This window comes from Myripristis murdjan, chromosome 17, assembly GCF_902150065.1.
Source record: "Myripristis murdjan chromosome 17, fMyrMur1.1, whole genome shotgun sequence".
Lineage (NCBI taxonomy): Eukaryota > Metazoa > Chordata > Actinopteri > Holocentriformes > Holocentridae > Myripristis > Myripristis murdjan.
Window position 1 is genome coordinate 13,935,610 of NC_043996.1, and position 13,393 is coordinate 13,949,002.

Consider the following 13,393-nt stretch of genomic DNA (forward strand, 5'->3'; position numbering starts at 1 on the left):
TTGTGTTATTGATTAACCAGCACACCCAGAAGAGGCATTCGGGAAAACTGAAATCAACGAAGGCGGTTTCCCATCATTGTCTTGAAGCATGCTGCATTAGATATTTCCGCCTGAAACCATCCACAGCTGTAGTCCAGCTCAACAGGTTTAAAATACAGCTGCTCAGGTGGCTATGGCAACTATGAGGTCTATTTCTAGTTCATCATGTTTTCACTCAGTGTTTTTCCCCTGTGGTTATCTTAAGTGGCTCAAGTTTCTGTGGTTTGTTCATCTTCACATCCTTTTGAAACAAGCGGTGCTTTGTAGTCCCAATGAAAAAAAACAACAACATCATAATCTGATACATTCAGTTAATGACAGATACTTGTCACAAATTGGAGCTGTGATGGCCTAGTTTGGTTGTTTATTTAACTCCTTCTTTGCAGATTTTCCTTTCTGATATCAGCACGGCATCTCACACTTTGCATGCTTACAAGAGCTCTGCTGCAATGCGTTGGCTGATAAGCTACAGCAGATCTGAAACACACGAACTGCTGTGGTAGACATCTGCGCCTTCAAGAGTCAAATGAACCTATTTGCAGAAACATGCCGCCTCTTGCTCCTTTTGTAGTAATTATTTACCGTTAAATCAGGCTTCGTGCGTGATTGGTTTGTCAGTTTCAAATGAAAGGTCCGAAATGCATAACCACAAATAAAGATATGGAAAAAACATGCCAGCATTCTGAAAGATGCAATTTTCTTTTTACCCTGCTGTCACACAGACAAACCCAAATTTTTAACTGAAGGAAACCCGCCCATGTTTTGAGCTTGAAGTATCTAAAAATGCAAGAACTGCCGGATGATCAAAAGTACATTTGTCTGTTTCCAGTTGTGCATGCCTTTTATCTTCTGCTCCCCATAAATCAAACAAAGCCACTGGCTCACTTTCTGCAGGGCCTATTTGAAGATGACATGCCATGGAAACAACACTCCATGTGATTTCACCAGCAAGCCATGCAACAAATTTGCTGCTGCTCTTCTTGTGTCTCAGTTGTTTAAGGTCAGTGTGCTATGTGTGAAAATGCAATATTCCCCACCCCCACTCGTGAACTCCCATGACCCCGGCCCAGACACAGACGGATACCAACGTGCCTGTCCCAAAACATGACCCAGGCACATGGTTGCTTGACAGGGAGCAAAGGTCGTGTTAGTAAAATATTGCTCTGGAAAAACACTAGCCCGGTCTTCACAGATAACGTCAGAGACAAATGTCCATTTCTGTGGAGCTGGTAGCACAGAACGTTGAGCGATGTATACAACAGAGAGATCGTGCCAGACGTTTTTGTACAGGATGTTACTCCAGTGAAGGAGCTCCATTACTGCACAGCTAAAAATACACACATATTTGTTTATGATCAAAAAGTGTACACATATTCTGAGGTGCTTCAAAAATACCAGACTGTTTAATCATCTACGGCACAAAGGTCGGGGTCGTCTTTCAGCAGCTGTTGCTGGGTTAGACATTGACCTCACCTTATGAAACGCTCAGTATAGACAGCGTGCAGATGTTTGTAGCTGTGTTGAACTTCAAACTACTTTCAGGCTGTTGAAAAGGGGCTGAAGTGTACAATGAAACTGCGAGTGGCAATGCAGTGGGTGTGAAAAGTCTTGAACTTCATCAGCCCTGTCCTCATATGACCCAGTTACCTACTGCAGTGTCAAGCTGCCTGGACGACGCTGCCAGGAACAGGGCCTCTGCTCCTCGTCAAAACAGAGATTATTTTGCATTAAGTGTGAGTAGTTTTGATATGAAATACAACACAAGGCAATATGAAAATTTAAACAAATCCTGTGTGACGGGAATTGTTGAGGTGGCTCTTCAAAGAGGAGATTTATGCTTCAACAAAACATTTAGAAAGGGCATGGAGGAGAAGAGAGAGCATCTTACACCCCCTGAATATGTCCCAGTGTGGTGTATTTTGTGAATTTACATAATGTATTTCTGAAATTCTGAACTTATGAAATGTATTTTCTTTGGGTTTTGTCAGAGTACAAATTGATTATCGTGTTGTGAAAGACAAATTTAGGGCTGGGCAGCTAGGAGAGGGTGTATGACACCTAAATAAAATAAAAAAAAAAAACAAAAACAGACATCTGTTTTCAGACACGACATCGGGCTCTGTTCTTTGAAGCTTAGTTTGCATTAAGTGAATCAACATGAAACACAGGAGAAGGTTGCAAGTAAAAATGTAAGTAATTTGCGTATAGAAAACAAACACAAGAAAGCATACAAGGAGTGATATATGCAAAGGCCATGTATCTTCAAAACCAAGGATTAACCGAGGTTTAAAAGAGGTCTTCGGTTGAGTCACCAAACTGCATCAGCGGCAGCATTTTTGCACGCATGCGTGACAATAGTGATATGCGTGTGACAGCATCACGACAGCAGAGATTCATACGAGCCCATCACACTCCCCTTCAACGAGGACCCCATGTAATTCTGTGACAAGCCGTTAAAAGGAAGTGTTTTGTATTCCTTCTTTTATTTTTTTGACAGTGTTTTGTTTTCTTTTCATACTTTAAAATGGGCGTACTCCTCCTTTTCGTCCAGCCAGGAGTTCTCGTTGTTGATACAGGTGCACGGGGAATTTGAGCACTGGAAGGAATTCAGAGAGTGTTCAGAGTCTGTTGCTGCTCCATCCTGGATCGTCCAAAAATAAAAAGAGTCACAAGTATGAATTCATAAGAGCTAAAGTGCTGATAGTGATTTATGGCACACCCCACCGGTCCATCAATAATTTCTTTTTTACAGACACAACAAACGGCCTTTGTAAACTGGGTGCATGAGAGAAGGAGCACTGAAGCAGAATTAGGCCAGTCCACAGTCCGTGCTGGACCATTAACCAGAACCTGAATCCAAATATCTTTATGTTTTGTTTTTAATCTTGACGAAGCTTCTATTTCCTAGAAAAGTTTAGGCTTCAACAAAATAAAACAAGATCTACGAACGGTAATTTTGTGGGCAACAGCTGGCCTCACAAACTCCTGGAAAGACACTAAATTAAATGCTGAACAGTTCCATTTTTTTATGAGTCCATGTACTCAAATACACATGCAGTTTACATTTCTACCGTCTTCTATCGCATACGATAATCTGCTTGTTTTGATTTTTGGAGTGTGTGGTTTTTATGGTTCTTCCTTGCTGGTGCCTCCTATCTGCACATGAACAGCCCTTACCTGCCAGCTTTTTAATTCAGTGCACACAACGATAAAGTAATGTCGAAAAATAAATAAATTAGGACAGTATGTTAACTGTGGTGGATAATTTATCTGAAGCACGTTTCAAGTCTCTGCAAGTTGATTTTTGTACTGTAACAAAATGACTAGACAATAATAGCTGTCCTGAGGGTAAGACAAACACATTCTAACATTTAAACAAGAACACTTTAGAAAATGGTTGGTAGAAATAAAAAAAAAAAAAGAAATATGCCTTCAGTGTCACACACAGGCTAAAATATGGAAAGAAACTGGAATTGTCCTTTAATTAGATACATGAATGGTTGCTTTGTTATCTGCTCAGTCCTTGCCTCCAGGCTCTGGGATCATGTGTTAGAATTGAGTGCAGCTTCTTAGATGTGCTTGTGTGTTAGTGTTTGTGAGGATGTGTGTGTTGCTTGAGTATGTGTTTGTGCAATCTAAGATGTTTAAGCTTGTCCCCCCCACTTGCCTTCATCCCCCCTCTTCATCCTCCTCGTCCTGGCTGATCATCGCTCTGTGCTGCTGTGGCTGCGTCGCCTGCCTCAGCTGAGGCCCCCCGCTGCTTTTGCTGTCTTTATTTTGTCTGTTGGTGTGTTTTCCTTTGCAGTACGACTGTGTGTCTGCTTTGGTAATTTGCCCACTGGGTTGGTACCTATTGCATACCGGTCTGACTGTGAAGGGGTCTCCTCTCTTGGTGATCCTTCTCAAGATTTTTCCCATTTTCCCTTTTGCCATTTCTCCCTGATCCGCCTCTGTTTTGTTTCTCGCCCACAATGATGAGTAAGTCGGGGGTGTCGTCCTGTTTTGTCTGTTGTCTGCTTGTGAGTCTGTAATGCCCTTTGACTCTGTGAACTGTGAAATGGGACTCTAAGTAAACTTGAGCTTGAACCTGAACTTCAATTGAGTAATTAAAGAAATGCCTGGCCTTGTTTAAGGGCCAGAATGAGTTCAAGTGAGTAACAGGAGCCATGATTTTCACCAAGTGCATAAAACAGTGGTGGCCTGCTGTGTTATGTTATTGTGTATTTAATTTCTGCTCTGACGAGAACATCCAACACCCCCTCACTTCCATTAAGAAAAGAAGGATGTGCCCCAAATGCTGGGATCAGTATGAAATGAACTGCAAATACCAAAAAAGTCAAAAGCACAAAAGTTGAGAGCCTGAATGCCTGAGCAGAGGTCATAATCCTAATTCTGGCTCCCAAGCTACTGCATGTAGTTCATTGGTACAAGATAGTTTTAGTAATCTGAAACATGTGACATCAGCTGCAAATGTTTATTTGATCTGCGAGGGAAAAGATTAAGGGTGTAAACACACAATATTTTATTTATTCATTTATTCATTTATTTATTTATTTATTTTTCCCTCCCAACTGCCGCCACCTTTTTTAAGCAGAATCATGAGGGAATCATTCCATTTTATCCTATTATTATCCTATTTTCCCGACTACCATGGTCTTTTTATAACTTTGTATTAAAGTAATGAGGAAATTCACTTTTGAATTTAAAGCATCAGACTGATTTTATTCAGGGAGGCTTTTCTCATGTTTCTCATAATACAGTAGAGGCAGGCCATGACCCACATGACCCCTTGGAATTTTTATTTTATTATTATTATTTTTTTTATCATCCAAGTTATTTGAAGGACACGCAATGAACATGAAGTATTTGCACCTATAAAAAAAAACAGCAAAGAGAGTGGAGAGAGAGCAAGAGAGACCTGCATCCCAAACCCACGTCTGTATGTACTGGACTGCAGGATTATCATAGAGGCCTAGCCTAATTCTTGATATTATAATTGCGATTATAATTTTGATTTGATAGAACTGCTGTCAGGCTAAACATATATTTTGGGCAGGCATATTCCTTTACTGGATGTGGACATTAAGCATCTTAAAAATGCTAATTTTTCAAAACACAACTTTAATTCAAATTATGTAAGTGTAGCAGCTGAGTGTGGTGCGGTCAGTGCAGGTTCATTCACTCAGTCACGTTACCTGCTCCACTCCAAAACATCTGCAGTAAAAACTAAATGCAATTACACACTGCTACTTGTCGCTGTGATCATGAAGGTGGCACTACTCTGTGAAGTATACAGGCTACAATATAGTGAAGAATTGAATATTTATTGTATATAGTTCAGAGAATATTATCTATCCAAGACAAAACTGACAGAGGGGAGGGACTGAGAGAAAAAAGCGCAATTACAAATCGGTCTGCTACTTCAGCACCCCGGGCAGCACTGTGGATTTATCAATACACAGCACAGTTAGGCTGCTGATATTTCAGGGCCGTGCTCGGGGTCACAGACTCTAACTTGCACAAACCACAGTCAGATAAAGGATCAGAGAGTCAGGCATACAACACTAACATATTCAAATAAACAAACCCTCAGCCTGCACTCTCTCTGCTAAAAGGGGGTGAGGAGGGAGGACGGCAGGTTAACAAAAGGGATGGCACCCCCCTCAAATCACTTGCTGTTTGTGCCAGTAAACACACCCCGACATATTTAGGTGGCCTGTGTCACATGACTGTGGAAACCTATGTAACATGAGAACCGAGTGTGCATAATGCACGGTGGGCACTTCCATAGCAAACTTGGGAGTGAATGGGAGGGAAACGTAGCGTGGCGTGGTGCTGCTTTTCACCTGTAGATAAAAATGAAGCGAGATGCAACATTTGTGACAAGAAAGAGCCACACAGCAGCAACACAAGTAATCCCTTCAAACATGTGAAAACAACACACCCTGAAAATTAAAGGGAGGCTGAACAAAAACAAGAAACTGCCCATACATCCACGTCCCCTGCACCACCCTCTGTCCAACAGGACGTCACAGGAGAGTTTTTAAAGAAGTAGAGCATATTCAGGTAGCACCACTATTGGCTATTACTTCTGCCAAGGAGGTGGCCAAGGTTATGTTTTTGCCATGTCTGTCTGTCTGTCTGTCTGTCTGTCAGAACGATTATGCAAAAAGTTCTGGACAGGTTTACCTAAAACTTTGTGTATGGGTTGGTCGTGAACAGGGAAGGGGAGTTACAATAGCAATAACTGGGGTCTCTAAACTGTGATAAAATTTGTTGCACATTTTAATTTCGAGTGATTTACTGTGTTTCACGTGAGATACTGTGAGTGATACACTTTAAAAAAAAATGTGACTTATTAAGATTTCTAGAATACAACACTATAAGGTATGAATGACTCTTAAAAATTGACATCTCTTGCAGATTGTATCTAATACAATACTTAAGGCCCGTTTCCACTAGAGTTCTCATATTCTGCCCGAACCCGACCCGACCCGACCCGACCCGACCCGACATTTTCGGGTTGGGTCGGGCCTAAAATTTACGTGAATTGGGCGGGTCGGGTCGGGCTTCGGGTTCTGTGGGGGATTTTTTTTTTTTTAAATAAAAAAATAGAATTATGTGTTCTGTTATTGATCATGACGTTTCATTTTTATGTGACTGGTGGAGAGAGTGAGAGACTGGATTGGATTTGGAGGTTAAACGTTCATTGACAGGCAGAAAACCAGCTGTGCGAGCGCAGCGCAAACAAGTGAGAGAGAGTTGCAGCAGTATCCCGCTGTGCTGGCAGACTCGGCAGCAGGGACGGTTTCAGCTATGGGCAGTGCAACTGCCCAGGGCGCAATCTACTTGGGGGCGCACGAGAAAAAAAAAAAAAACTCCAGTTTTCTAGACTACCGTATTGACCCGCACATGCCGCGGCACCATCAGTCGGTATCAGGCGGGCCGGCCGCGGCACCGTCCGATACCGCGCCCACCCGGTCAGGTCTGCCGGATCTGACAGGTGAGCTGCCTGATGCTGGCCGGTGCCGCGGCCGGCTCGCCTGATACCGACTGATGGTGCCCCGGTGCCGCGGCCGACCGGCTCTGCTAAATAATAGCGAATTTGGCGATTTTTTTTTTTTTTTTTTTTTTCTCGGGCTTTATCGGGCTGTCGGGCCTAAAGTCTGGCGAATTAGTCGGGTCGGGTCGGGCCTCGGGCTGGCCCAGTCGGGACCGGGTCGGGTTGGGTCTTAATTTTTAGGCCCGATGAGAACTCTAGTTTCCACCACAGGAACTTCGGGGTAATTTTACGGGGTCGTGGCCGTTGTCGCGTGTCTCCACCGCAGAAACTACCCTGAAGGAGAGAGTTCCTGAACCTTTACAGGGGCTAAAAAACGGCCCTGCCTCGGGGTAGGGACTCTGAGCGGCCCCGAAAAACTCCTGGGTGGGGCTTGGGGTTTACCTGGTGCTGATTGGATTTACTCACGGCGCGATGTGGCGTCAACAGAAAGCAACAAAACAGCCGGACGCTAGCGTTAGCTTTAGCAACACGTCCAACACTACCAAGCTAACGCTAACGTGCTAGCGGACGTTAGCTAACGCTAACAACACGCTTTTTTAACAACACGCATTTTGATGCCCCGGTCTTGGTCGCGCAACCACCCGGTAACTTTACAGGAACCTTCCTCCTACTCGGCCCTCTCAGTGGAGACACGGCAGGTGAGAGGGCCGAGCGAGAGGACGTTCCTGTAGCAGCTCCTGTCCCCCAAATACTACCAGGAACATTTTGGTGGAAACGGGCCTTTAGTATTTATGAACAGTATTTGTTCTATCATCAGTTCTTATTGTTAAAACTGCACCAAAAAGTATCATTAAAACAAGGGAGAGCTGATGATGACACTGTCGGTCTGTGTTTTCAAAGCAAAGGAACTGGATGGCATGTCCACTAAAAATACTACAACACCAGAGGAAGTGGAGCTGTGTTAACAGAGTAGGATATTGTTGGGAATATCTAACAAGTGTTTGCCAGTAACGTCTACTGCTTTTCTAGTTACAGATACAAACATAAACTGTTACTGCAGCCTTCAGTGTCCGCCTCCAAAGCCAGCACTAAACTTAGCAGCCACTTCCCTGCCATGTTTAATAATGTTTACAGAAAACATTAACAATGTAGCAAACCAGTGAAATTGCCCACTTGCACAAAAAAAGCTCTCTCAGCAGTGCTCTCTCTGAAACCAGCAAGAGACCGTTCAGACCCACGGTGTTCACTGCACATGTATCCTGCTAAACATCCCTCACCAAACGTCCCTGAGTGAGTGAGTGACCACAGTAGCCCCCGGTGGCAGGACTGCGCACGCTGTGGAAAATAAACCTTTATGTGTTGACATGTGTAAGACAGATTTAACCTCGGTAAGGCCACACACGGCCAAATCAGGGCACATCAGCGCTGTCAAGTGAAATACGGCCATAGACATTTTGAGCCAACACTGAAACCTCCCATGCATTTCTTAGCTCGCATAGGCGATCCGAAATGACCCCAACGTAGGGGGTGGAGGACAGGCCGTCTGCCCCGGATCTGTTCTCCATCTGGCACATTAAGGAACAGTAGATTACACATTACAGTTACAGTAATGAAAATGATGTCTCAAGTCATCTCTGAATATTAAATCTGGTTTTAAAGCTCTTCATGGCACATTTAATGAAGTGAGAAATGTATTGCTATTAATAATTAAGACAGGGAAGTCCTGTTTTAGATGCAGATCTTTCAGTAAGTGCAGCTTTTACACTGGAGATCACACTGGGTTGGCATCGCTAGTCCTGCTCTAGACTGACCTTCATCCTATTGTTGATATTGTTGGGATTGAAGTCCCTTTGTTACCGCTAGAGAGTGCAGATCATCACTGGAAAAAAAAAAAAAAAAAGTTAGCTAGGGTGTCCCAGGGGTCCATTTTACCTGTGGTGCTATAATCTGCCCACGTACTGCATCTGTTTCCACTGTTACTCCAATGACACCCAGCTGTACCTGTCTGGAAACCCAGGGGATACGAAACAGCTGCTCATCTCACAGAACTGTTTTAGGGATCTTCAGAGCTCAGTGTCCCTTACTAAATGATGATCTAATTCAGAGAAGTCTAGAGTTGTTATTTTTGGGCCCAATATTGGTGGTGCTCGAATCCAAAAACATCTTGGCCCACGTCTCCTCTTACGTATGTATATCTTCAAACTGTAGGAATCTTGGCATCATTTGTTGTTCCCTCTATTAGCACACAGACATCATGTTATAACAGTTGTGCATGCCTGCATATTTTCTGCAACAAAGGAGGCCCTACAATTAGAGCAATGGCTGAAGACAAAGAAGGGCGGCCACACTGATCTGTCAGAAAAACAGTAGATTTATGTCCACTCGGTTATGAGGATGTGGAATTATGTGTGAGGTAAATCAGCTGTAAACTTAGACATAACTGATTAGCAAATCTGTTTAAAGTAGTTTAAATTCAATAAAAACTGACTATTCTACATATTTGTTCCATTTTATATTTTTATCTTTATGGCTAAGTTTTCTTTGTCATTTAATCTCGTAAACCACCTTGTACCTTTGTAATTCACTTTGTTTTGACACATTCTGTACAAATAATGCTTAGTATATTGACGCAGATATTCGTCAGCACCCTAATCATAAATCTTAGGGGGAAAAAATCAAATCTATAGAACTCAAAACCTCCCATTGAGTTTCCTGTTTGAGCTGAACCCTGACAACATGGAATGTGAAGCAGTAAAAGCGGCGGTTGTCAAAGAGGACACATGTTGCAACACTCTAACTCTGAGTGCATGCTATCTGTGGAAAACACCAGTGACATGTTAATACCACGGTGGTTTCTCCTGTTGTTTTATACGTGTTACCTTGGCAGGAGTAGCAGGGAAGCCTCAGGGGCAGGTGTGAAGGAGGAGAGCGGGAGAGCAGGAGGGGGTGAGGCGGGGTGAGAGCGAGGAATGTAACTGATGAGATCCACAGTGCCTCTCCAGTGATTTAGTTCATGCAATTTACGATCAAGTCCGCACAGACCAGCTGGGAAAATCTGGGTGGGGAAAATGAATGAGTAATGCTCTCTCACACCTTAACAACTACCAACAAAGTGTCCTTGAGCAAGGGCAGCGCTCCAGTGGAGCTGCAGAGGGGCCAACAGGAGAAGGCTGTGGTTGCACTGGGCAGCTCCCAGGAGTCAGCGTGTGGAACAGTATGTGAAACAGGGTGTTGCCGAAAAAGAACATGTGCGCTAGCTGCGCAAATCAACTATAAATAATGGCTCCAGTGCTGCTGGATCCAGGGAATAATGTACATTTGTTATCTCTTATTCTTAAATTTTCAGTTTCTTGCACAGTGAATGGTGAAGGATGGGGAAATGGAGAATAAAGACTAAAAATGTGACATGTGTACACCATATACCATAATTAGTTACATTAATTAACCGGATGACACATGCCATTACTATATGCACTGTCTTGATCTATTTTTTTTTATTATTATTATTTTTTTTTTACAAGCTGGGATATTCTCCATTGGAGAAAAAAAGAGAAGGGCTAAATTTAATTATAAACTTCTTTGCTTATTGTAATCACTCCTTCTTCCCATCCTGCTATTTCCTCATCAAAATCCTGTTCTTGTCCTTCCGGGCACGGAAAGAACCTGTATTGTTGTGTTCCACTCAGATAAAAAAAACAAAATAAGACACAGAGTAAACTGGGCGGTTGTGTGAATATCAGTGAAATGTAAACAGTGGATTGGGACGGGAGGGTTGATAAGTAGCGTGCTTTCTTGCATGCTTACTCAACATTTTGTGAACAATGAAGGTGCAGTAATGTGGGAATGTTAAAAAAAAATGATTTGAAAAAAAAAAAAAAAACACTGTGCCTGATTTCAAATGAAACGTTCCTATAAGATGAAAGCACAGCTGATCAGATCATAGGGAGACCGCTCTGAGGGACAAATTTTGGCAGGTGATGGAAACATTCCTCTTGAATTGTTTTCTTATTGGAAAATAATACAAGCAAACCTTTTATAACCTCTTGTCTTGCTTTGTGGTAGAAATGCAATCACCTACCCACAATAAGTGTCACAACAGCCCACACCTGCCTCACCATCCTCAGCCTCACCTTCATCTTCAGTGTCGCCTCTCTCTTTGTTGCCTTTGTGCTGTTCAGGGGCAGGGTCTGCTTGCTTGCTTTTCCAGTCCCTGTCCTCTAGGCTTCCCTGTGTTTCCCGTCACTGCACACCTGTTCCCTATCTAAAATCCTCATCTCTATTCAGCCTTCAGTGCTGTATCAACCAGTCATTTACCCAGCAATCTTTGCCAGATTTTCTAATGTGCCTTCTAGCGCTCCATGTCCTTGTACCTTTCTGCTGTTTATCCCGAGCTCCACCTTGTGTGACCCCGGCCTTGTTTGTGTTGCTTGTAGTATTTGCTGGACTTTCAGCGAGGTGTTTTAGATCGCACGTCCGCCTCTGTGCATCTGCATTTTGGGTCAAAATCAGTGTGTTTGTCCCAGTTGGACATCAGGGAAGTGCGTGTACCCAATGGCAGAGCTGATCCCTGCAGCCTTGAACCAAATGCATGGCCTTGTGTGCTCCTTATCCAGGTTTGCAAGGACATATCAGCTAATGTAAACAAATCCACATCATGTCAACATCACTTGCCTGAGGGTCCTAAGTTTCTCTCTAAGGATCCCCGTTCAGGCGCCTAGTGGGAATCACTCAGACTTGGACTTGTCACTTGTTTGCATAATACTGTGTACACATGTTTTATATTAGATAACAGCTCTCATTTTGAATATGGTGTGGTGTAGATGTAGTGTAGGTTAATATTGTATCTGAACACCGGTAATATTAAAAGGAATGTCCTGCTTTAACCTTACTGTGATTTTTTTTTTTTCCAAGTGGTGCTCTTTTTCTACTAGTGTTATGCAAGTCTGCCCATATTCCAACATAAATGGTAAAGATTACATCTTCTTAACAGCGTAAATGGAAAAAGAGCAAAACATAACATGAGAGTGAGCAATGAGGGACCGTGGCTATTATCAGGTTAAGGTGAATTGTTTTACAATAACAATGTGTGTGAGTGAATGTACCTTGTGAGTGTCCCCAAATGCCTCCTCACCAAAGGCAGTAAAGCGCCCTCTGTAGAAACACAGCTACTGCACCGCTCACTGTGTTTATATAGGGATTTATTGCACTTTTTAAAAATGTTCACCTTTCTTCACTCTGAAATGTATTGTCAGAGATTTTTGATACAGGGACTAACTCTATATGACAACCACACACACACACACACACACACGTATATATACATATATATTTTTTTTTTTTTTTTTTTTTTTTTTTTAATTTTGCAAAGTTATTAACTTTCAAGTACCTTGAGTTACAGTGGGTTCAGACGAGTTCTGATGGCACCAGTTTCTTTTTCCTATCCACAAGTCATTCCCACACAGCAAACGTGAGCATGCTCAGAATTTCACTGGCTAGAGAAACAGCTGATTGCACCTTTATGTTTAAGAGATTAGGCTTGTAAACAGCTGATTCTACATCAAAACATGGACCACACCACATCCTGGTACCACTCAAGGTGACAAAACTTACTTTTACTTACTTTTTAGTTTTTGAAAATATCCATGCCTGCAGATGATATTTGGGAATGATGAGCATCCCTGAATAGCAGCTTTGTCACAGTAATCAGCTCATGAGGTGAACCAACCCCGTAACACACTTTAGAGGAATATCCTGCTTTAGGCTCATGATGAGGACATTTATCATTATTAATAATGTTGTCTGGTATTATTTTAAAACGGGCCATCTTTCATTCAAGCCCAGTTGTGAAACTATGTACAAATACAGGCATCGCTTCAGCTCTTCAAACCATCAATGAGACACATGTTTCCACAGTTCTTAAACCACATATTTTCTTTTGGCCTTATGGCATCTAGGAACATCAGAGACACAAAACATAAACACTGGAATTCTCACAGGACTCTAAGAATTCAGGAAATGTATAATATACCCATACTGTCCCATTGTGAGAGGCGATTGTGGGCCTCAAATTAGAAGAATGACTCTGGCAGAAATCTCTCACATATGGTCTTGATAGAGTCCAGTAGAATAGCTCAAAAAAGGTCAAACTGGTCCACTTTGTGATAGCGGGGTAGAAACTGGCATACTTTCACGATTTTTGTGCTGAACAAAACCTGATACAGTGCCAGTTAAACAAAGGCCCAGGAGGAATGGCTTCACAAGTTAACTGTTCATGTTGAACTAGCCAAGCATGTTATTCAGTCATACTCCGGTTTGAGGACACCAAAAGAGGAAACTGCTCTAGGAAGATGC